Genomic DNA, 20,667 nt, shown 5'->3' with positions numbered 1-20,667 from the left:
TAACAGACCCCTGTCCTCAGACAGTGAGCAGGGCCATTTTCTCTCCCAGCCCATCCCACATAATTACCTGAGCAGATGTCCCACTAGGAAGCGTGAGAGCAACCACAGTACCTACTGTGTGCAACAGAAGCCCCTACTGTGTGCCATGTATACGCACATCCCCACCTGATACTTGGCGGGGCTGGGAGAGGTCATCTCCTCCAGGGTCGCAAAGCCTGGGAGAGAGTGACGGATCTGTGCTTTCTCTACGCTGGGGGCTGAAGAGACGCTCTGGTTTCAGCTCCTTCCACCTCCACGTATGGAAGTGGGGGACTCCGACTTCCACCTCCACGTATGGAAGTGGGGGACTCCGACTTCCACCTCCACATATGGAAGTGGGGGACTCTGGCTGAGAACTCCTGGCAAGACTGGAGGGCAGCGGGGTCGGGCGTGGGTCGCTGTCCTCAGGTCACTGGCAGGGAAAGGACGGGGAGCAGGGAACCAGCTCCTCACCCTGAGGCTGGGGCAGAACGGGCTCATTGGCCCACAGGCTCAATGGTCACGATCCTTTAAGTTACTGAGTGAAGATTCACAGGCCTCCCAATCCTACAGGGACCTCGGGGACAGAGCGATGGCAGCCCGGTGCTGGCTCAGCACATTTGAAGGTAGAAACCCTCCTTTCCCAGGCTCTCCTCCTGTCCCCAGCAGCGGGCAGGGCTCGGCTGCATGCTCAGAGATGCCAGCTGCAGCCAGCCATGCCACAGGGAGCAGGGTATGGGTACATAGCAGGAGAAGGGTGTGTGATTCTGGGGCCCAGACAGTGCCAGACCCCCCGGGCTGTGGGACAAACAAGGTCATCTTCCTGTCACTCAGAGACACCGACTCTTACTTCTCCTGGGACTCTGTGACACCCTGCGCTACAGGTCATCTCTGCTTCAGAAAGGAGGGCATGCAGGCCTGGGGAGGGGTTCAGGTGAGCGGCCTTGTGGGAGCTCGTCCTGTCCTGCAGCTTGTCCCATTTGCTGCCATTAGGCAGTGATACGATCTTGCTATTTTGTCACCATTTATCAGGAGATGCCCAGGGCCAGGACTGTCCTGGGGGAGGGGGGATGGGGAGGTCTGCTAAGGAGGTGCTCTAAAACCCAGGCCATTGCCTGGCATGTAGGAAGGGCCTTGGTAAATAAGTGTCAAATTACAACCTTGAATCCATGGTGTCCTATTTGTAAGAGACATACCATCTGGTGGAGAAGGCAGACACATTATCAGGAATAGTCACAGCCCAATGTGCAGGAAGGTCAGGCCTAAGGGAGTGAGCTGTCACCCCAGCTTTTCAGGAGCCTGAGACCAAAGGGTAGTGAGTTCAAGGCCAGTCCAGGCAACTTAATGAAGCCCTTGTCCAAATAAGAAGCAAAAGATCCATTCTCTCTCTCTCCCTCTATCTGTCTTTCTCTCTGTGTCTGTCACTCTCAAATAAATAAATAAATAAATATTTTTTTAAAAAAAAAAGGCTGGAGAGATGGCTTAGCGGTTAAGCGCTTGCCTGTGAAGCCTAAAGACCCTGGTTCGAGGCTCGGTTCCCTAGGTCCCACGTTAGCCAGCTGCACAAGGGGGCACACGCGTCTGGAGTTCGTTTGCAGAGACTGGAAGCCCTGGCGCGCCCATTCTCTCTCTCTCCCTCTATCTGCCTTTCTCTCTGTGTCTGTTACTCTCAAATAAATAAATAATTTTTAAAAAATTTAAAAAAGAAGCAAAAGAGGGCTGAGGACATAGCTGGTGGTAGAGTGCTTGCCTAGCTGGGGCTGAAGAAATGGCTTAGAGGTTAAGGCACTTGCCTGAGAAAGCTAAGGACCCAGGTTCAATTCCCCAGGACCCATGTAAGCCAGATGCATATGGTGGCGCATGCATCTGGAGTTCGTTTGCAGTGGCTTGAGGTCCTGGTCCTTCTCCCTCTCTCTACATCTCTGTCTCAAATAAGTAAATAAGTAAAATAAATAAATAAAGTGGAAAAGAAAGAGTTCTTGCTTAATATGCCCAAGGCCCCTGGGTTTCATCCCTGGTACCATAAAATAATAACAACAAAAATCACCCGGATGAAGCTGCTCTTCCCCTTGGTTAGTCCTCCAGCACAGCAAGCGAGCCGGCCACCATCCCCCTCCTGAGCAGTCAGGGCTGGGCCTGAAACTCAAGCTCCCACCAGGCCCTGACTGCAGACCCGGGGGAAGGGAGCCTCGTTGACTCAAAGATGGTTGTGGTGGGCAACATGGCAAGTCACACGGAGATGAGGGCTCCGGGCTCTGGCATGGCTGCACAGCAGGCCAGCCCTGTGGATGCTGCAGCTGCTTGTCAGGTACTACACAGGGCAGATCCTAGAAGGGCCAGGGGCAGGGAGATGCAGGGTGAGAATGGGGGGCAAGGCCCCACCGGCTGCCACAGCATGGGGCTTGTGAGGAGCAGAACTGAGGGCTGATGTGGGGCTGTGGATAGTTGGAGCTCTGCGATCTATGAGAATAAGGGAGTGAGGCAGAAGAGCTCATCAAGGGCCACCCCACTTCCTGATGTAGGGGCATGCCTGGGTCTTTTCCTGAACTGGGGATGGATGGAGAAATGTCCAGGCTCCTGTGGCACCCTCACACCCATCCCTGTGACCCCTAGCCATGCTGAACTCTCCACCCCACCTGCCCGTCTCTCCAGCACCCCAGCTGGTTGGCCAGATTCCTTCTGGTCCGTTAGAGGCACACTGCAGCCACGTGCCAACACGTGTACTCACGCAGCCCTGGCTCTGGCCCCCGTGCGGTCAAGCCCAGAGGCCTCACGTGTAAGGGGCCTGGACAGGTGCCCTCAAGCACTCATGGGGGGGGCACCACACAGAGAGCCAACTGCAGATGATAATATGGGGGGGGCTGCATTCATGTGTATGTGCACGCTCGTATTTGTGTAGGCCGTGTGTGTGTGCACATGTGTGTGTGCACGTGTGTGTGTGTGTGTGCACATGTAGGCCAGACATCAACATTTCTGCTATTTCTCTCTCTCTCTCTCTCTTTTGGGGGGGGGTGTTTGAGGTAGGGTCTCACTCTAGCCCAGTCTGACCTGGAATTCACTAGGTAGTCTCAGGGTGGCCTTGAACTCACGGCAATTCTCCTACCTCTGCCTCCCAAGTGCTGGTATTAAAGGCATGTGCCACCACACTTGGCTTACTCTCTATTTTTAAAAGATAATTTTTTTATTATTTTATTAATTTGAGAGAGAGATGTGGCAGGGCCTTCAGCCACTGCAAATGAACTCCAGATGCATTCCCCACCTTGTGCATCTGGCTTACGTGGGTCCTGGGGAATTGAACCTGAGTCCTCTGGCTTTGCAGGCAAGCACCTTAATCGCTAAGCCATCTCTCTAGCCTGACCTTATTTTTTAAGACAGGTCTTTCATGGAACCTGGAGCTCATCATTTTGAATACACAAGCTAACCAGCAAGCACCAGGGATCTTCTTGTGTCCACCTCCCAAGGGCTGGGGTTGCAGGGGCATGTCACCACGCCTGGCTTTTACATGGGTGCTAGGGAGCCTAACTCAGGTCCTCATGATTATGCAGAAAGTGCTTCACCCACTGAACCATCTCCTCAGGTCGGCTCAGGACCATTTGACAAGAAATTGGGTCTTCACCGAACACGTCCATGATCTAGAGAGGACGGCAGGCAGGCAGGAGCGCCCTGCGCTACCCTAGGCAAGGGCGTGAGCGTCCGGGTTCTGGCGTCTGGGGCGGGAGCATATCCCAGCAATCTTCCCGGGTGGCTGTGTATGAAACGCGCTTGGGAGCGTCTGAGCCCTCAATGAAGAGTGGCTGCAGATAAGCCACTATTTTAAAAAATATTTCATTTGTTTATTTATTTGAGAAAGAGAGAATGGGCATGCTGGGGCCTTTAGCCACTGCAAACAAACTCCAGACATATGTGCCACCTTGTGCATCTGGCTTTACATGGGTACTGGGGAATCGAACCTGGGTCCTCAGGCTTCATAGACAAATACCTATATCTACCCACCCATTTGCTTATCCATCCATGGCAACTTGAATTGACTTTCAGGGCAGTGTGGCTGGGCAGGCCAGGCCAACCCCAGGCTTCTTCCTAATCACTGGAAAAAAGCTGCAAAGAGCGAGGCGAGCTTTAATGGACTGGTTATGCCCAGTTGGCTTTCTGCAGTCTAAAAGCAATGCCTCGCTCGTGGCAGCCTGGTGGAGCCCGTGAGCCTCAGGGATAGGTATGCGGATCCAGACTGTGAATCAGTTCCCCAAGGAACTGAGCTTGGCTGACCCCAGTCAACGCTCAGACAGGGCCACTGGGTGTTCCAGACCCTTGGCTACGATACATCCCCCCTCCTGCTGCTCAAGCTGCATCCTTTTGGGGACTTTCAGAAGTTCCGATTAATCACAGATGTGACCGGTTGCAGCTGGCTGGTGGCCACCTGGCCTGGGCTGTGGCTCCGCCCTGTTGCCTAGTCCCTGGCTGGCTCTCAGCTGGGAACCTCCCCAGAACAAAGGCCAGTTGCTGGAACCTGCCACGGAAGGCTTCCTTCCCCGCACTTTGTGGAAACACACAATTTTGCAATAATGAAGGTCGCTTGGAAGGCCAAGCCAAAGAGTTGAATGTGAGAAGAGGCCTGGAATCCCACAGGGCCCCGGGGCAGAGCTGTTGAACCCTGAATGGCCTTCCTGTGCCTAGGCTGAGCCGGCCAGAATCTCACACCGTCAGTTGGCAGTGAGCACAGAGCAAGTGGGGAAACTGAGGCCCATGAGGCAGAGTCAGGCATGTTCCCACCTCAAAGCCTTATACACTGGTCTTTGTTGCTGAGGTCAAGGACAGGATCCTAGCTGTTGTGATTCTGGACAAGTCACTTACCCTTCCAGAGCCTATTCTCTTCGAGTGGGAACGCCCGGAAGTGACTTCTGGCTTAGCTTTAAGTATTTCAGGGCCCATCAGGGTGGTCAGGAAACACAGCACCCAGTAAGCAACTCTGTTCAATTAATCAACTATTTACTGAGCCAGCCCTCTTGCTCAGCTCTTGAGGGAGAAACGGGCGGCTTCCTGCTCCTAATCAAGCTAACTGGAGGGAAAACACAGAGCTACATCTTGGCGACATATCTGGGCCAGATGGCCAAGCTGAGACCTCAGTTCTGGTGGAGGCTTTGACCTTGGAGACTTAAGATGATGACTGCTCCACGGAGCAAAGACCCCACACTAGCCGCTCCTGAGAAGGGGCGACCACGGTTAATGGCAAGAGCAACTGTCACAGTAGCAGATGCCTGCCCCAGGCCTGTCTCTGATGAGCCCTGAGGCTTCAGGCCTATTGCACTACCTCTCCATATTTGCTTATTTATGAGAGAGAGAGTGGGGCAGATAGAGAATGGGCATACCAGGGACTCCAACCACTGCAAACGAAATCCAGATGCATATGCCGTCTTGTGCATCTGGCTTACATGGGTCCTGGGGAATCAAACCTGGATCCTTAGGCTTTGTAAGCAAGTGCTGTAACCACTAAGCCATCTCTCCAGCCACCTCTCTAACTCTTAACATCAGGGTGGCTCTGACCCTGCTCTCTGTGCTTCTCGAGGACATTTGGTGAGTAAGGCATCCGCATGTGCCAGGGCCCTGACTAGCCGGCTCTAGGCACTGTGACCCTGGGCCTGCTGTGGAGATTGGGGGAGATTGGGACTTGAGTGCTCTGCCCAGCCTACCAATTTGTAGCCTGTGCGTTTCATCATCTCTGCCCTGAGCCTGAGGCCCTCTCATGGGAAGATGAAGGGAGTCATGAGAGCTGCCAGCTTTAGAGTCCACACCCAGCTGTGACCAAATGGGGGTGGGCTTGTCATTGGCCCGGACAGGCTGGTGCTACCGCAGTTCCGGCAGCTTCTCGCTTCTGCCGACGCAGAGCCCTCTCTGCCTGCTATGGCTCCCAGGCGAGAAGTGTAGTAGTGGGCGGCTCTCGGCCCCAGTCAGCAGCTGACGTGGGGTGAGCCAGGACCCAGGCCCAGGGCTCAGGGCAGCCCTGATGCCGGCGCCTCGGTTTGCACCTCGATTCTCAGCTCATCTCCCTCAAAGCTCTTTATGACTTGGTGTTGGTCTTGACATGACTTGATGTTTGTTATGTCCTGAGAAAAGGGACGGGGGCTGCCTGCAGGAGGGGGCACTGTCAGTGACAGTACAGGTGGGGAAACTGAGGCACAGCACCTAGCCAGCCCCTGGAGACTCTTGATTTTCAGCTTCGGGCAGTGAAATGGGTTACCCTTACATGTCCTCCTGGCTCCCCATTCACCCTAGCGGCTCTCTCCAGGGAGCCTGAATTATGCAGTGGGGCCTGTCTCAGGGGCACCTTGGTAAATTTGGAGCCTGAGGGCGCTGAGGCTGGCAGGTCACAGGCCAGACTTGGGGTCTGTGCTGATCCCCAGGAGTTTAGCCTGTTGCCAGAGCCAGATGCCCCAAACTGAAGCCCTGTTGCCACTTCCTCTCTCCTGATGGGAGCCGGGCTTCACCCTCCCCTGGTGAATGCCACATCAGGGCCCAGCTCCACTCTGCGTGTGAAACCACAGGAAATCTTCAAAGCCCTCGGGCACCGAGCGAGAGCTGCACTGGCTCAATGGTCGTTCTGCTGGGATCACCTGGGAAGCCATTGTCACGCGCTGCCACTGAGCGAACAGGTTAGAAACCAAACTGACACAGCCTCTTTTGTGGCCTCATGCTTCCGCAGGTCAGGCATTCAGGGAGCCTCTGGGGTTCCCCTGCTCAGGGCCTCCTAGGCTGACATCAGGGTATCTCCAAGCTGGGAAGAACCCACCTCCCAGTTTATGTGGGTGATGGTGGGATCCAGACATTTGTAAGGACAGGGGTCCTGTCTCCTTGTTGGGACCTTATACCTTCCCTCACCCCATTCCCCTCTCCTCCTCACCCTGAGATCCTCCTTGGCAGCACCTGCCCACCTCATACCTGTAGACCCCTCCCACACTGGAGTGCTTTGGACATCTGAGACACACCTCTTCAACGAGCTTGTGGGGTACAGTCAGTTGCAACTCATAATCTCCTTATTCCACGTGCAACTGATCCATGTCCCTACTGTGTGCAAAGCCCCCTTCACCCTGCAGCAAAGTCACAGAGCGACCTCAGGAAGAAGGTCCCCAGACATCTTGGAGACGTCCAGAAGTCCTACCTCAGCTCAGCCCCAAGGGCTCTGAGCAGCTCTTCCTGGCTTGCTGCAGAGCTAGTAGAGACCAGAAAGGGTGCGGGTCCCAGCAGAGAGCAAGACCCCTGGCTCTGGCTGACCGCACAACTGGCACCTCTGTAGGACACGTGACCTAGAGAGTCTTCCCGGAGCTGACCCAGTTCTCAAGACCCAGGCTCCTGAGCCTCCAGGACAGGACAGTGACATCTGCACCCTATTCCCTTCCTGTGTACCTGTCAGTCAGCCGCACACACCTCATGAAGGCCCAGAGCCCATGCAGACCCCAGACCCTAATGTCCTAATTCAAGACATGTGTCACAACCATGAGAGCAGCTGGCTGCCCATCTCCTGTGCCCCAGGGGCCATGCTCAGCATTGGTGGGGAGCCAGACCCAGAATTGACATCACGCCCCCCCCCCCACTGCCAGCTCTTGGATATCCTCCCAACTAGGGGTCTCCCACTGCTTGTGGGAAGCATGCAGGATGAACTGTGCCCTCTAGGGTCCTCCAAATGCTTGCCCCAATGAGGACCTTTTGCTGTCGGTGGATGACCAAGGAAACAGACAGTACCCTCCCCTCCCCCACTACCCAAGGACCAGAAGACCCTGTGGTCCAGCACATGGCTGTGGATAGAACTGGGTCCTGGCATAGCCACATCCTTGCCAGCTGTCTCTGGGCATGGGGGCTCTAAGCCTCTCTCAGCCCTGCTGCGCGTCTTGAGTTGGCAAACTAGGGTGTGGGGTTAGAACCCCAACATTTTGAAGAGGAAGAAGGGAGGGGCTAGAAGCTCTTGCTCCCCGAAGGAAAGGGAAGAGGGAAGATGTGCCACAACCACGAGACCAGCTGGCTGCCCATCTCCTGTCCCCCAGGGCCACGGTCCCCTCAAACCCCCCCCAGGAGGGTTCCACGGAGATCAAGGTGGAATGCCTCATGCCCCCAACTTCTAATTAAATGGCAGCAATTTTGACGTGGCAGGTGATCTTCTCGGGAAGCCTGGCTTTAAATTTAGCTTCCTCCCCAGCCAGCCCTTTCAAAGGGCTGCATTCCACGGAGAGAACATGAGTCATCCGCCAGGCTGCCCGCCCGCCCGGTGAGCAGCCGCGTTTGCGGGGGAGCAGGCCTCCCAAAGGCAGGAAAATAGTAAATAAGGCTGGGGGATGAGAGCGGTGTTGGGATGGGGGGACATCGGTGCTGGGATGGGGTGGGGACAGCTCCCAGGACGGTGGGTGAGGCTGCCTCCCAGGCCGGCCCTGGGTGGGGGGAGGCGCGGCGCAGCTGTGGAGGGAGGGCCTGCAAAGTGCCTGCCCTGCCTCTCCTTGCACGGGTCCTAGTGGTTATCATTCTTTGCAGACGAGGAAGCTGAGGCTCAGAAAGGCCAAGCTCTGGTCAGTGGAGAAGGCCAGGAGGTAGGCAGGGAGGTATGAGGGGCCTTGCGTGACCCTGCCAGCCTCGGTGTGGCTGGTTATAGAGGAAAGGGCCAAGCGGCAGGGCAGAGCCCTGTGCTGCGTCCCGTAGGACTGGGCTGGCCGAGGCTCGAGGCTCGTTGGGGCGGTGACCTCTGCATTCCCCCAGGTGTTGGCAGTGAACAACCAACGGAGCCTGCTTAGCAGCAGTGACAGGGAGGAGAGGGTGACACCTCCTGGCAGTTACCTCAGGCCAGGTCTCCACACACGACACGTGCTCTCTCGTGCTTCAACTTGCACAGGCACGCCGTGAACAGGGGCTACATGTATGTGCAAGTAAGAGACCTACGCAGCCCACACCCCCCGTGTCGTCCACACACCCGCTCACGCGCCCTACCAAACACCACCCGCTCGTGACACGCCCGCCACGGCGGCTATACATGCACACAAAACACACTACACACAGACACACAACACACGTACAAAACACTACGTACTGCTTCCTTTACACACCACCGTCACCCACACATCCCATACATATTACATAGGCAAACCCTACACGTGCCGCACAACGCACACACATAAGGCCAGGCCACTCAACACGACTCACACAGCATGCAGATCACACACAATGCTTACACACCAAATCCCATCTACACAGAGAACACACACACAACATGACATACGCTACACACATCACACACACAGCAGACATCATCCACATGCTACCCACACAGCAGACCACACATCTACCCCATCTCCCCTATCCTGCCTTGTAGACACCTCGTCCGGCTCCTCCACTGTTCACATAGACCCCAAGGGTCCCAAGATCATAGGGGACTTAAGGTCAGCCCCTCAACCCTAACCTCACCTGGCTCTGCTGCCCGCAGAACCCATAGCCCATCTCAGTGTCTCTGGTCCCCATCCAGTTCTGACTCGGAGTGGTGACGTCCCCACGCAGAATGGCTTGCCATTTCACGGGGGCTCTCACCGTCTTCTGACCTCCGGTGAAGGAGTGTTTCCCTGCCTTTCTCTTTGGGGAGAAAATGGCCAGGTAGGCAGTTCTGTGGCAACTGGAAGCCACCCCAACCAGCAGGTAGGGACACAGAGCCGTGTCGCTCCATCCTTACGGCCCTGACTGCTGAGAACCCTTCCTCCCCACCTCCGTGCCAGCCCCGTGGTCCAGCAGGTGCTGCCTAGATGGCTTCACTGAGGCCTGACCTCACCTGACCAGGGCTGTCTTGGGCTCCCTGCCAACAGCCCAGGCTGTTCCCACAGATAGCCTGCATCCTGGGTGGGCACAGTGGTCCAGCCCATGGTGATTGCTCAGGTCTTGTCCGAGAAGGGGAGGAGGACCCAGATGCAGTATCAAGATAGGAAAACCGAGGCTCCCGACAACGCAGGCTTGGGTAGGGGCTAGCACCACTCCATGGTGCACGGCCATGCTTCTCTGAAAGCAGCGGAGTTGAGGTGCCACAGACCCCAGCCTGCCACTGAGCCCTTCCCAGCACCATCCCGCACACTGGCTCGCTCTGGCTCCTCGGGGCACTGGAGTGTGGTCTGCCCTTGAAGATCCTCTGATGTCAGTGAGGCTGCCTGGGAAGAGGTACAGGCGGAAAGCCTGGGCTTCCGTGTGAACCCGGATTCTGCCCGTTACCAGCTGTGCAGCTTGGAGGCGGTGGCTTAACCTCTCTGAGCCTGGCTGTAAAGTGGGAAGGATGCCCCCCAGTGCCATGAAAAGGAATAGAGCACAGAGAATGAAGGGCTTGGTTGTTTTCCTGGAGGTTTCACCCATGCCTCCCAAGCCAGGTCAGGTCTGCTAGCACCGGCGGCTCGGCATCCGGGGTGGGGTGGACCTTGAGGCCCGCCCTCCCAGGCCTTCAAAGCTGCTTCTCTCTCCCCAAGTGACCAGAGGCAAGCCTTCGTCCAGACCACTTCCTCTGCGGGCCTGAGGGGGCAGCCGAGCGCTCCCCACAGGCCTTCCCGAGGTCATCCAGGCAGTGGGGAAACCGAGGCCCACTGGCCCGAGTCCACACGAGAGCCTAGCACAGACTTGCCCCGCAGGTGAGAGATGAAAGGGACCCAAATCAGGATCGAGGGGCTCCGTGGGGAGAGGCGGGGTGAGGCCAGGTCCAGGAGGCCAGGGAAGTGGGGCTTTCCCCAGGGAAAGCTGACAAGACTGCCTAGTCTGGTGGTTAGCCAAATAGACCCCAGGAGTGCGCCAGGGGCAGGCCCTTCCTGCAGAACGAGATTGATAGCTGCCGGGCCAGGGTCTGTCCCCGAGGATAAGGATGCGTCCTGGCAGGAGGAGACTGGGCCCGACAGAGGTTTTTTTTTCTTTCTTTCTTTTTTTTTCTGAGGGAGCAGTAGAATCTTGGAAACAGGTTCTGGCCAAGTGTTGGGGAGCAGGTGGGAGGATAGGGAAGACCCTCTGGGAAGAGGCTTGGAAGGGAGGAGAGGGAAAGGAGAAACGAGAGAGAAGGGGAAGATGGAGAGTGGGAGAAAAGGCAGAGAGGAGGGAAGGGAGGGAGGAAAAGTAGAAAGCAAGGAAGAAAATGAAGGGGCAAAAGAGAGAGAAGGAAAGAGAACAAGAGAACGAAAGAACAAAAGGAAAGGAGGAGAAAAGATGGCAAGGAAAACAGTAAGAAAAACAAAGGCAGAGACTGGGAGAGAGAGAAGAAAAGCGATGAAAGGAGAGAGAGGGAGAGAGAGCGCGAGCGAGCGGGCGAGCGCAGGAGAGCCGGCGCGGGGCAGCAGAGGGCGCGGGCGGCGGCATGCGCGCGGGGCCGGCGGAGCGCGGGGCGGCAGAGTAGCGGCGCGGGGCGCGGGGCGCGCGGCGGGAGCTGCGGCCGGAGCCGGGCCGGGTCCCTGGAGCCCCGGGACCGGGACAACTGTTGCGGCGGCGGCTTGGCTCGGCGGGGCGTGGGCAGCCCCGCGCCCCAGCAGGCGGCTCCCGCGGGCGCCGGCTCCCGGCTGCGGAGCGAGGAGCGACCGGCGCGGGCACGAGGTGAGCGGCGCGGGCGGGGACGGCGGGGCGGCGGGCGGCCGGGGGTCCCCGCGCCGAGAGGAGGGTCGGCGGCGCGGGCGCCCTGGAGAGGCGCGGGCGGCGCTCGGGGCTGTTTTTGCGAAGGGCCCGGAAGCGACCGGGACGGAGTCTGAGGACAGCCGAGCCAAGGGGCGCAGAGGCGCTCCAGAGGCTTTGGGGGTCCCCCACCGAGGTTCCAAGGTCGCCGACGCCGAGCCTCGGAGGGGGAGGGACCCGGGTCCGAGGCACGCTGCGGGGCGCACGGTGCCGCGGACACGGCCGTTGGGGCCGGAATCCGCCTCCGAGGTGGCGACCGGCGTCCGCCCGGCGGCGAGTCCCGGAGCGCAGCGGAGCGGGTGCGTTCGGGGCAGGGCTGGGGAGACGCGCCACGGACACGGCAGGTTGCGGGATCCCCCGCCACGCGAGGCACGGGAAAGACCCCCCCAAAGTCCGCGCCCCTCGGTCCCAGCGCGGCCGCTGCCTTCCAGGGCCGAGTCGGTATTGATCCGGTGCCCGGGGCTGGGTGGACCAGGCGGCTGGCCTCCGAAGCTCATTAGTACCCGCGGTTGCTATAGCAACGAGACCCCAAGCGCCTTCAGGTTATATTTATTCTAATTATTATTATCATTATTAGTATTTCTTACTCAGCTGGGGGGGGGGTAAAAAAAGAAAGGAAGAAAAATTTATAAAGCCAATGCATTCCGGCGCTTCCAACTGTCACCTCTTTGGAAAGAGCAGAGCCGCCTCCCTGATGGGCCAGGCCTCATGGGTACCAGGCTTGTCCATGCCAGGGGTCCTGGGAGGGAGCAGTGGTGGGTGTGAGGCCCTCGGGCCAGTGAGGCAGTTACATAATCTGTCCCGAGAGTAGGTGTGGGTGTGCCTCTTTTGTGTCCCCTGACCTCCCAGGGTTTCCTGGTCTCCTGACTTAGTGAGTGCTTGTGTCCAGGGATCCCCAGACCTGGGTGGGAAGAGTCCAGTGCCCCACACGGGGAACCACTTGGATCGCTTCCTGGCTGGCTGTGTGACCTTGAACGGGGCTCTTGGTTCTGTAAGATAAAATGGGAAGACTTTTCACCACCCAGGTTGCTGTGACCCGGGTCACACTGGGAAACCCTTTGAAGTTCTCTGAGCCCTGGTGGCTATGTGCCCCTAAGCAGGTGCCCAGTCTGTGAACTGAGGATCTGCCTGGTCACGATGATCTCTCGCAGTACTCGGAGCCGTCCAGACCCAGACTAAAGGGACTTTCCCTCCCCTCTTTCACCATTTGTTGCCTTGGCCAATTCTGGTGGCCCGAAAGTTCCAAGTAGCCTCTCAGACTGTCTGCCTCTGGCTGGCCATGGAGGTTGGTTGGAAATGCTCTAGAGAAAAGAATCCAAATGGTCTTTGGTCTCTGGTGCCTGGGCAGATCCACCCCCCTTGCTACTTAGAGCTGTCCAGAACTGGGAATCCACTCCCTTCCGGGGACTAGAATCTGACCCCTGTGGGTACCTTTCCGCGACAGCTGGGCACTCCCCTGCAGAGGGCTGTTTACCGGGACCATGCTGGTGGAGGTAGCCCGGAGCAAAAGTTGGCCAGAAACTTCCACAACTGGCAGCCTGGCCCCTTGCCACTCTAGATGGGGAGTTCTCTCTCGCTTTGGTTTGGTTTGGACTGTTCGGGGTTTTTGAGACAAGGTTTTACTCTGTATCCCAGGCTAGTCTTGATCTCACTGCAATCCTTCTACCTCAGTCTCCCCAGAGCTGGCTGGCTCTACGGGCCATGAACCTCCACGCCTGACCCGGGTTTCCTTCATGTCACGATAACACTGGGTTCCCAGTTCTGCTTCAGGCTTCGGGCAGGCCTGGAACTAATGGGAAGTGGGGAAGGGATGCAGTTTTGTCTGGAGCTGTGCGTGTGCATGCATTTGTGAGTGAGTGTGCTCACGCAAGTGTGCCCCCCGCCCCTGTGCCTGGACCTTGTCAGGGCAGCTGGGCAGGAAGGAGAGGTGGGGTTTGGCCCATGTTGCTTGCTTAGCCCTTTATGAGTGAGAGAGAGAAAGTGTATGGGGCCTGCCCGGAGGGAGGGAGAGCCAGCTGTTGAGGCCACTCCCTGGTCACCTGTCATCCACCCACCCCTCTATTGATCCCTTCTGCGCCCCTCCCCCATGTCTCCACTGAAGGGCCTGGACCCTGCCCGGGGTGGTTCTTAAGAAGGCAGCCCAGGGTGTTAAAGGGCAGCCTGGGTGAGCCCTGTTGGAGGGGGCACTGAGAGATTGGGGTCAGGAATGTCATGGGTTGGCCAGAAATCAGGAGAGAGCCAGCAGACAGCAAAGTTGCAGACAGCAGAGAGTGGATAACCCTTCCTGAAGGAGGAAGCGGGGCGCAGAGAGATCGCTGTGCAGGACTGGAGGGAAAGAGAGAGACAACCCAGCAGGCCCTCAGCAGGGGACACCCCCACTCTCAGCCTGGGGAAGGGGCTTGGGGAACAGGCAGGGTAGTGAGGAGGGAGGCCTGTATGAGATTCAGTCAGATGGTGTCTGGGGAGTCAAGGTGGGCAGAGAGGGAGAGCATCAGGGCAAGAGGAACCTGGTGTCCACTGCTATAAGACACGCACTGGCCTTTGGCAGCCGCTCCTCCCTGCCCTCCTGCTGTCTTAAGGATGGACCCTGGATTCTTGGGTGGGGGAGGTGCAGGTGGACATCAGGCCTCCCTGTGTCAGCAGCTGGGCTGCAGGGAAGGACTTTGCTGACGCAGACTCCCAGCTGGGCCCCAGCAATAGGATGACATGAAGCGGGAAGGCCCACTGTGTGCCAGGTCCTGTGCTGGTATCTGACCCTCGCTCCAGCCCTGTGAGCGCACTGGGCAGTTGCCAGCTGACAGCTGGAGGAGCCAGTTTAGAGAGGTTACATTCAAGAGCCCGGCCAGCGCCCTGGTGCCCAGTCCTCTGCCCCCGTGACCTGACAGCACAGGCTGCAGTGACCAGCAGAGGTCTTGCTGCCAGCATTACCCTGTTTACTATTCTTTTGAGGGCCTCAGAAGGTGGCTCCCCTGTGCTTCACGACATCACCGTCCTTGAGGGGACTGCTCTAACCTCTGTTAACGCTGCCTCCAGTGCCCCAGCTTCTCTCTGGCTTATTCCCACACCCCGATTCACGGGGGTCTTCGAAAGCACTCAGCATTTCCCTGCTCCGCTCCACGGCGTGGCTTTTCTCAGCTGCCCTTTTTTGGGAGCAACTGAACCAACAGCTCCTAAGAGTGACAGGGCCTCCTTTTGTTGAGAAACCGTCCATTCTCCAAGGACATCCAGGGCCTCCTGCCTGGAGGTGATGCTGTACAGGTTTGCCCATCTTCCTCCCTCTTTCCTGCCCTTCCCTCCTTCCATACTTGGCCTGCGTTCCTGGGCAGCGCCCTGTCTATACACAGCCAGTGCGGTCTAACGGCTCACCCTCCATCTGGAGCTCTGGATATCCCTCAGCACTTGGCCTAATGGAACAAGCCCATCCTTCCTTTTCCTTTCACTGTGGCCAGGTTGGTTTAGGGATATTGAGAATTCTTCCCTGGGCGTCTTGACTTGGCCCATCATTACCGACTCAGGGACGCCATGACTGAAAGTGCCAGAAAAGCGTCAGCAGCCCAAGCGTCCAGCTCTCCATAGCGGGTGCTGGCAGACAGAGACTAAGGGGGACACCGAGTCACAGCGTGAGCTGACGTTCTTGAGGAGGCCCTTGAGGGTCAAGCATGTAGCCAGCTGGCCCTGGTAGGTATCATCCAGAGCAGGGCAGCCTGGGGCAGGGGAGCAGAGGCTCCCTGGATGACAAAACTCTGGAGCCCCGAGATGCTCCCCTGAGAAAAGGGGCCTTGAATCCAACCTCTTGGCCATCTGGGGGGGGGATGCAGAATGCTACCTTACAAATGCCAGTCTTCTCAGCATCCAGTCAGCCCTGAACGCACGGGATACCCGCAGCTCCTGCTCTCTGCTTCCCTTGCGGATGCACTGAGCAGCCCCCATCTGACTGCACAGCAGACCCCAGCACACCTTCCAGAATTAAGAAATAGGCACGCACCTCCAAATGACACTCATTTAACACCGAATTAAGTTTTACAAGCTCTTCATAGAGCCCTGGGCAATATATGTGTGTGTGTGTGTATGTGTATATATATATATATATATATATATATATATATATATATATATATATATATTTATTTATTTTGTTCACACTTGCCTGGAAAACAAGACCAATCATGATCTCTTAGAAGCCAGCTACATAATCTACTTACTCCTGCCTGATGCTCTTGGCTGGAGGGAGAGACAGCCCCGGACTAGGCCGTGAGGTCGGCTCTGGGAGGGGGTTCGGAGAGTCGGCCTCCTGTGCCAGCTCCCCAAGCTCCTCTTTGTATGATGGGCTCCAAATAAAGTGCCGTTTTCTTAGACATTGGTTCAAATTAAAAATCAAGGCAAATTCCTTCCTGGATCCGGGGCAGCATTTCCTCGGCGGCAGCTCGCAGGCATGTCTCGGCGGTGACGGACGTGAACCGCCTCGCTCGGGCTTGTTGGGAGAGCGGAGCAGCGATAGCTCAGAGCAAACAAGCCTGCTGTTATTCCTCCCGGCTCCCGAGCCCCTTCCACGGGCCAGTGTGGTGCCAGGCCCAGGAGCAGCAGAGGGGGCTTGACCTAGGACCCTGGTCTGCTGAGCTGTGCCCAGTGTGGGGAGTGGCCTGGGGACAGGCCAGCAGAGGGGTCTGCCTGGAGAAGAAACCAAAGGTGTGCAGAAATATGCCCAGCAGAAGGGTGGGGCATTTCTGGAATAGGCACCCCGGCCTGGCCTCCCAGTGACACCTTCAGAACTGAGGATGAAGTTTTCTTTGTTACAGTGTTACCTGTCATGTGGCTTTTTCTAAGCTCCTTAGGCCTTCATCATCCATCACCCTTTGCCAGTCCCAGGCAGCTACTGATTCCCTAAGGAGAGCAGAGCCCAGAAAGCCGATGGCAGGAGGCCAGTCCCAGCCACATTTGGCCCCCAATGGGGGCAGGGCCTCTCTGAGGTGGGAGAACAAGCTGTAATAGGCATTCTGTGGCAATTCTGAGGGTTAAACCAAAGAGCTTCCCACGTTGGGACCGACGTCTTCCTTTGTCGGAGTCACACCTTTGGGCGTAGCCAACTGGGCTTCTGGACCTGAGGCCTGGGGACGATCGTGCCCACCTCTGGCTCTGAGCTTGCCATGGCTTTGCATGTGGGCAGAGTTCTGATGGAGTCTCTGTGCCATGGAGCCTGGCATCACTGCTGGGCCCCAGAGTGCTGTTCCCCAACAACTGCTGTGCCCAGGGCTCCACTGTGTTGTTTAGATTGTTTGGGCTTCTGGGAGCAAGTTGGGAATGTGGCATCAATGGGTATAACTGCCTGGAATCTGATCCCCTTGGGGATTGAGCCCTGTTGCTGTGCTGGGGCCTGTCGTCAAGGCAACGAGCCCAGAGGACTCACCGAGGCTTGGCTGGGTTCTACTCTGGACAAGTCTCCCGTCTATGCGACTTTGGGCAAGCCATGCAACCCTTGCAGCCTCCCTGTGCTCACCTGCAAAATGGGTCGATGTAGGAACCAGACAGGGTCCACATGCCTGTGGGGCTCAGGATGCGATGCGGGTGGCAGCCTTCCACGCCCAGGCAGCTCTCTGGGGATTCCCTTTCTGACTCTGGCAAACTCCTATCACTCTGTTGCTATGGCTGCTTGAACAACCTGTGAGGAGGAACAGGAAGCGAATCTGATGGTGTCCCGGCCCCAGCAACAGGCATCAGGAGACAGTGGCTGTCATGGGGATGCGCAGAGATCCACCAAGGAAGCCCCCCCATGCCCCAGCGCCATGGCAACTGTGAGAAAGGGGGTGAAGAGCCCACTTCCCCTGGCCGCGGTCCAGCTCCACTTCTCACGTGTAGCCAGGGGGTCTGTCTGAGGCTCTTTGAGCTCTGGGTTGGTGGGGAGGATGGCGATGGGAGTCGTAGCACCCTGGGCACCCAGGCCAGTTCCAGTGACATGTATCTGCGTCATCCCCAGCTCTGGAGGAACAGTCAGGGTCTGACTTCTGCTCTCCACCCTGACCGGCTGTGTGACCTCGGGCCTGTAACATTTCTTCTCTGAGCCTCACTTTTCCAGGTTCTTGTGACAGTGAAGTGAGCATGTCCACAGCTGTGTAGTCTGGTCCATAACAAGCACCCCATGCACACTGCTATGGTTACCAATACCAAACCCCGCAGAGGCCTGGGGCAGTCTGGGGCTAGCCTGCTCTCTTTGCTCTGGTTGAGCTCTGAGGCCAGAAACCCAGCACGCTGGAGAGATTTGCTGTGACAGAAGGGACAGAAGGATGGGCAACTGACTGAGTGAGTGATTTGAATGAATGAATAAGTGAAGGAGTGAATGAGTGCATGAATCATGGAGGAGAAACGTCATGGGCCCAGGTCAGGGAGCTCAGAGAGTTTCAAAGGACCGAGGCCGGAGTGACAACCCTACAAGGGCACTGGGAAGGAAGCGGTGGTCATTGTCCTCTTTCTTCCCCACACTGACATTTGTTCACTGGGGCTGGTGGCCGAGCCTGGGCCCTTGAGCCCTTGATGTCGCCTGTGTTTGGTTCTGGAGCTGGGGCGGGCCTCAGCGTTCTCCACTTCAGCGAGGGTGTCCAGTTGAGCATACCCTCACCTGCTGTTGCCTAAATACCTGCTCTTGGGGCAGAGGGACCAGGCAGCCAGCCTGGGGCCGCCTACCTGCCCATCTCAGAGCAGGGCACTACACTGTGCTTGCTTGGAGCCCTGAGAGCGGAGACTGTGAGTGGAGCCTGCCACCTCTAAAAGGAACAGTCAGGGGAGCCAGGGCACGGGCGCAGGGGCTTGGCGCTGAGGCGTGTCTAGCAAGGTACCGGCCTGCCCTTACTGCTGGCTCCTCAGGGGCGCCCAAACCAAAGCTGGGCTTGGAGCAGCCAAGGATCCTGGGATGCTGAAATGCAGCCTTTGGCTACAGAGCCCCCAAGGCCTGTTGGTTGGGGAGCTCTCGCCCCTGGGCTGAGGCCTGTGCTGGCCACTCTACAAACTGCCCTGAGTGGAGGTGGGCGTTCCCACCAGGGTCAGGGTGGTGAGGGGCACCCAAGTTGTCAAGCCCATCAGAGCCTTTGGTTTCCCTCCCCAGTAGGGGGAGTCCAAGAGCACATGGCCAGCAGAGGTCCTAATTAGGAGCAAGGTGGAGGCCCTCAGGGAGGCTCAGTCATGGCCTTGAGCTCAGCCCCCTCTCCCCTCCCTGCCTCAGCTCCTCCTCTGCAAGATGGGCTCCTTGGGGCTGGGTTACTGAGGACCAAGGGGAGTGTCCACTCCTCGTCTGTTTTCTGCTCTCGGGGCAGCCAGCCTGGGGGAGGATTTCGGCCTAAGGCAGCCTGCATGGAAGCTTTCTCTGGACACTTGGGGCTTCCTTGGGACTATGGGGTGATGGAGACCAGCCCCTAGCTCCAAGCTGGGTTCCCATGACCCGAGGGAGGCATGGCAGCAGGAGTAAGCAAGCCATCTGTCCCGTGTGTCATGAGTTCCTTTGCTCGGACATCCAGGGTTCATCCTGAGGAGCTCAGGTCTCTGGGAAGACACGGACAGTCAGCTGCCATGCCCTGGAGCCCGACCACCCCGTGAGGAGCTGTGCAGGCATTGAGGAGAGGGAGCTTGGAAGAGGTGGCATGGAGGTGCTGGGGTCACAGCCAGGCCACTAATGAGGAAAGAACTGACGGGCCACCAGAGGCACAAGGAGCGGCAGACAGAACCTTGAGGACCAAGTCAGGGACACTCCTTGGTCATTGCCCTGGTGTGTCCCAGCATCTGTGCAAATCTCACCCCACACTCAGACAAGTCACAGTGTTCTGTTGTTTGCTTGTATGTTTGTTTTTTTGAGGTAGGGTCTCACTCTAGCCCAGGCTGACCTGGAATACCACTGTGTTGTCTCAGGGTGGCCTCGAACTCATGGCGATCCTCCTACCTCTGACTCCCAAGTGCTGGGATGAAAGGCGTGTGTCACCATGTCCGGCGAGTCGCAGTGGTTTTTTGTTGTTGTTGTTGTTTGTTTGTTATTTTTGGCTTGTCAAGGTAGGGTTTCACTCTAGCTCAGGCTGACCTGGAATTCACTATGGAGTCTTAGGGTGGCCTCGAACTCACGGCAATCCTCCTACCTCGGCCTCCCGAGTGCTGGGATTAAAGGCGTGTGCCACCACGCCCGGCAAGTCGCAGTGTTTTTGAGTTTCACCCTGAAGACCCTAGATGACATGTGGTTTAAATGCCACTTATGTTGTACCCAGGCACACACTGCTAATCACCCCATGCTGGGGTTTACCGATCCTCTGGGCAGTACTGTCTTGCTCAGGCCAGCACCCAGAGTGCTTTCTCGGGGAAGGGATGGCTGGGCCTCGGGCAAGGCTGTGGCTAGCCTCGTGGTTCCAGGATGCCTGGAGAGTCCAGTCTATCCTGGGAGAGCAGAGGCATCCTGCAAGAAATGGCTTGTGGCAGTGGGTCCCAGGGGAGAGGCACCACTGGGAAATGCATACTGCACCCCTTCCCCCTGGGACAGGCCCTCACTTGTCATCTACAGGCCCCACAATGAGCATAGGATAGCCTTTGATGCCCATCTGAACCCTGGCAAAAGAAGGGGGTCCCCAGGAGAGGGACCAGCCACAGATGAGGAGACTTCTCTCCTGAAATTCAAACAATTGGACAATCTGTTCAGGATCGATTTAGAAGCAGTGGAGTGAAAAAAAAATCAGCAAATACAGTGTGAAAGCTATTTTCTCTCCCTCCGGCACGGCTGGGAAGCGGCTGGGCTGCAGTTTATTTGCAGCCTGTCCAGGGCCAGGGCCAGGTCTCTCCCTCCCCACCAGCCACTCATTCCCTCACTACCCATGGCTGCCTCCTCCACGCCCACTTCTGGTTAGACACCCAGGAACTCTGAGGGGTGTCAACCTGTTTAGCCTTCGGGAGCCAACACCCATAGAGACCTCAGACTGAGCCCAGCCAGGTAGGACCTGGTGATCCGACAGTCATCTGGAAGACACACTCTCCCAGTTCAAG

General features: G+C 57.3%; 1 protein-coding gene across 2 annotated transcripts in view; it reads left to right on the top strand.

Moving 5' to 3' along the window:
• Window positions 1-10,438: 10,438 nt before the first annotated feature.
• Shisal1 (shisa like 1) overlaps window positions 10,439-20,667 on the top strand; it is a 62,849-nt gene continuing 52,620 nt past the window's right edge. Inside the window, exon 1 of one of the 2 annotated variants that reach the window (XM_045152934.1) lies at window positions 10,439-10,646. The gene's annotated coding sequence lies outside the window, so the exon portion shown is untranslated. Of the gene's footprint in view, window positions 10,647-11,556; window positions 11,590-20,667 lie in introns of those variants that run through there. The other variant, XM_045152935.1, reaches the window with a different exon arrangement.

This window comes from Jaculus jaculus, chromosome 6 (assembly GCF_020740685.1).
Source record: "Jaculus jaculus isolate mJacJac1 chromosome 6, mJacJac1.mat.Y.cur, whole genome shotgun sequence".
Taxonomy (NCBI): domain Eukaryota; kingdom Metazoa; phylum Chordata; class Mammalia; order Rodentia; family Dipodidae; genus Jaculus; species Jaculus jaculus.
This window is presented reverse-complemented; position numbering and strand designations above follow the sequence as displayed.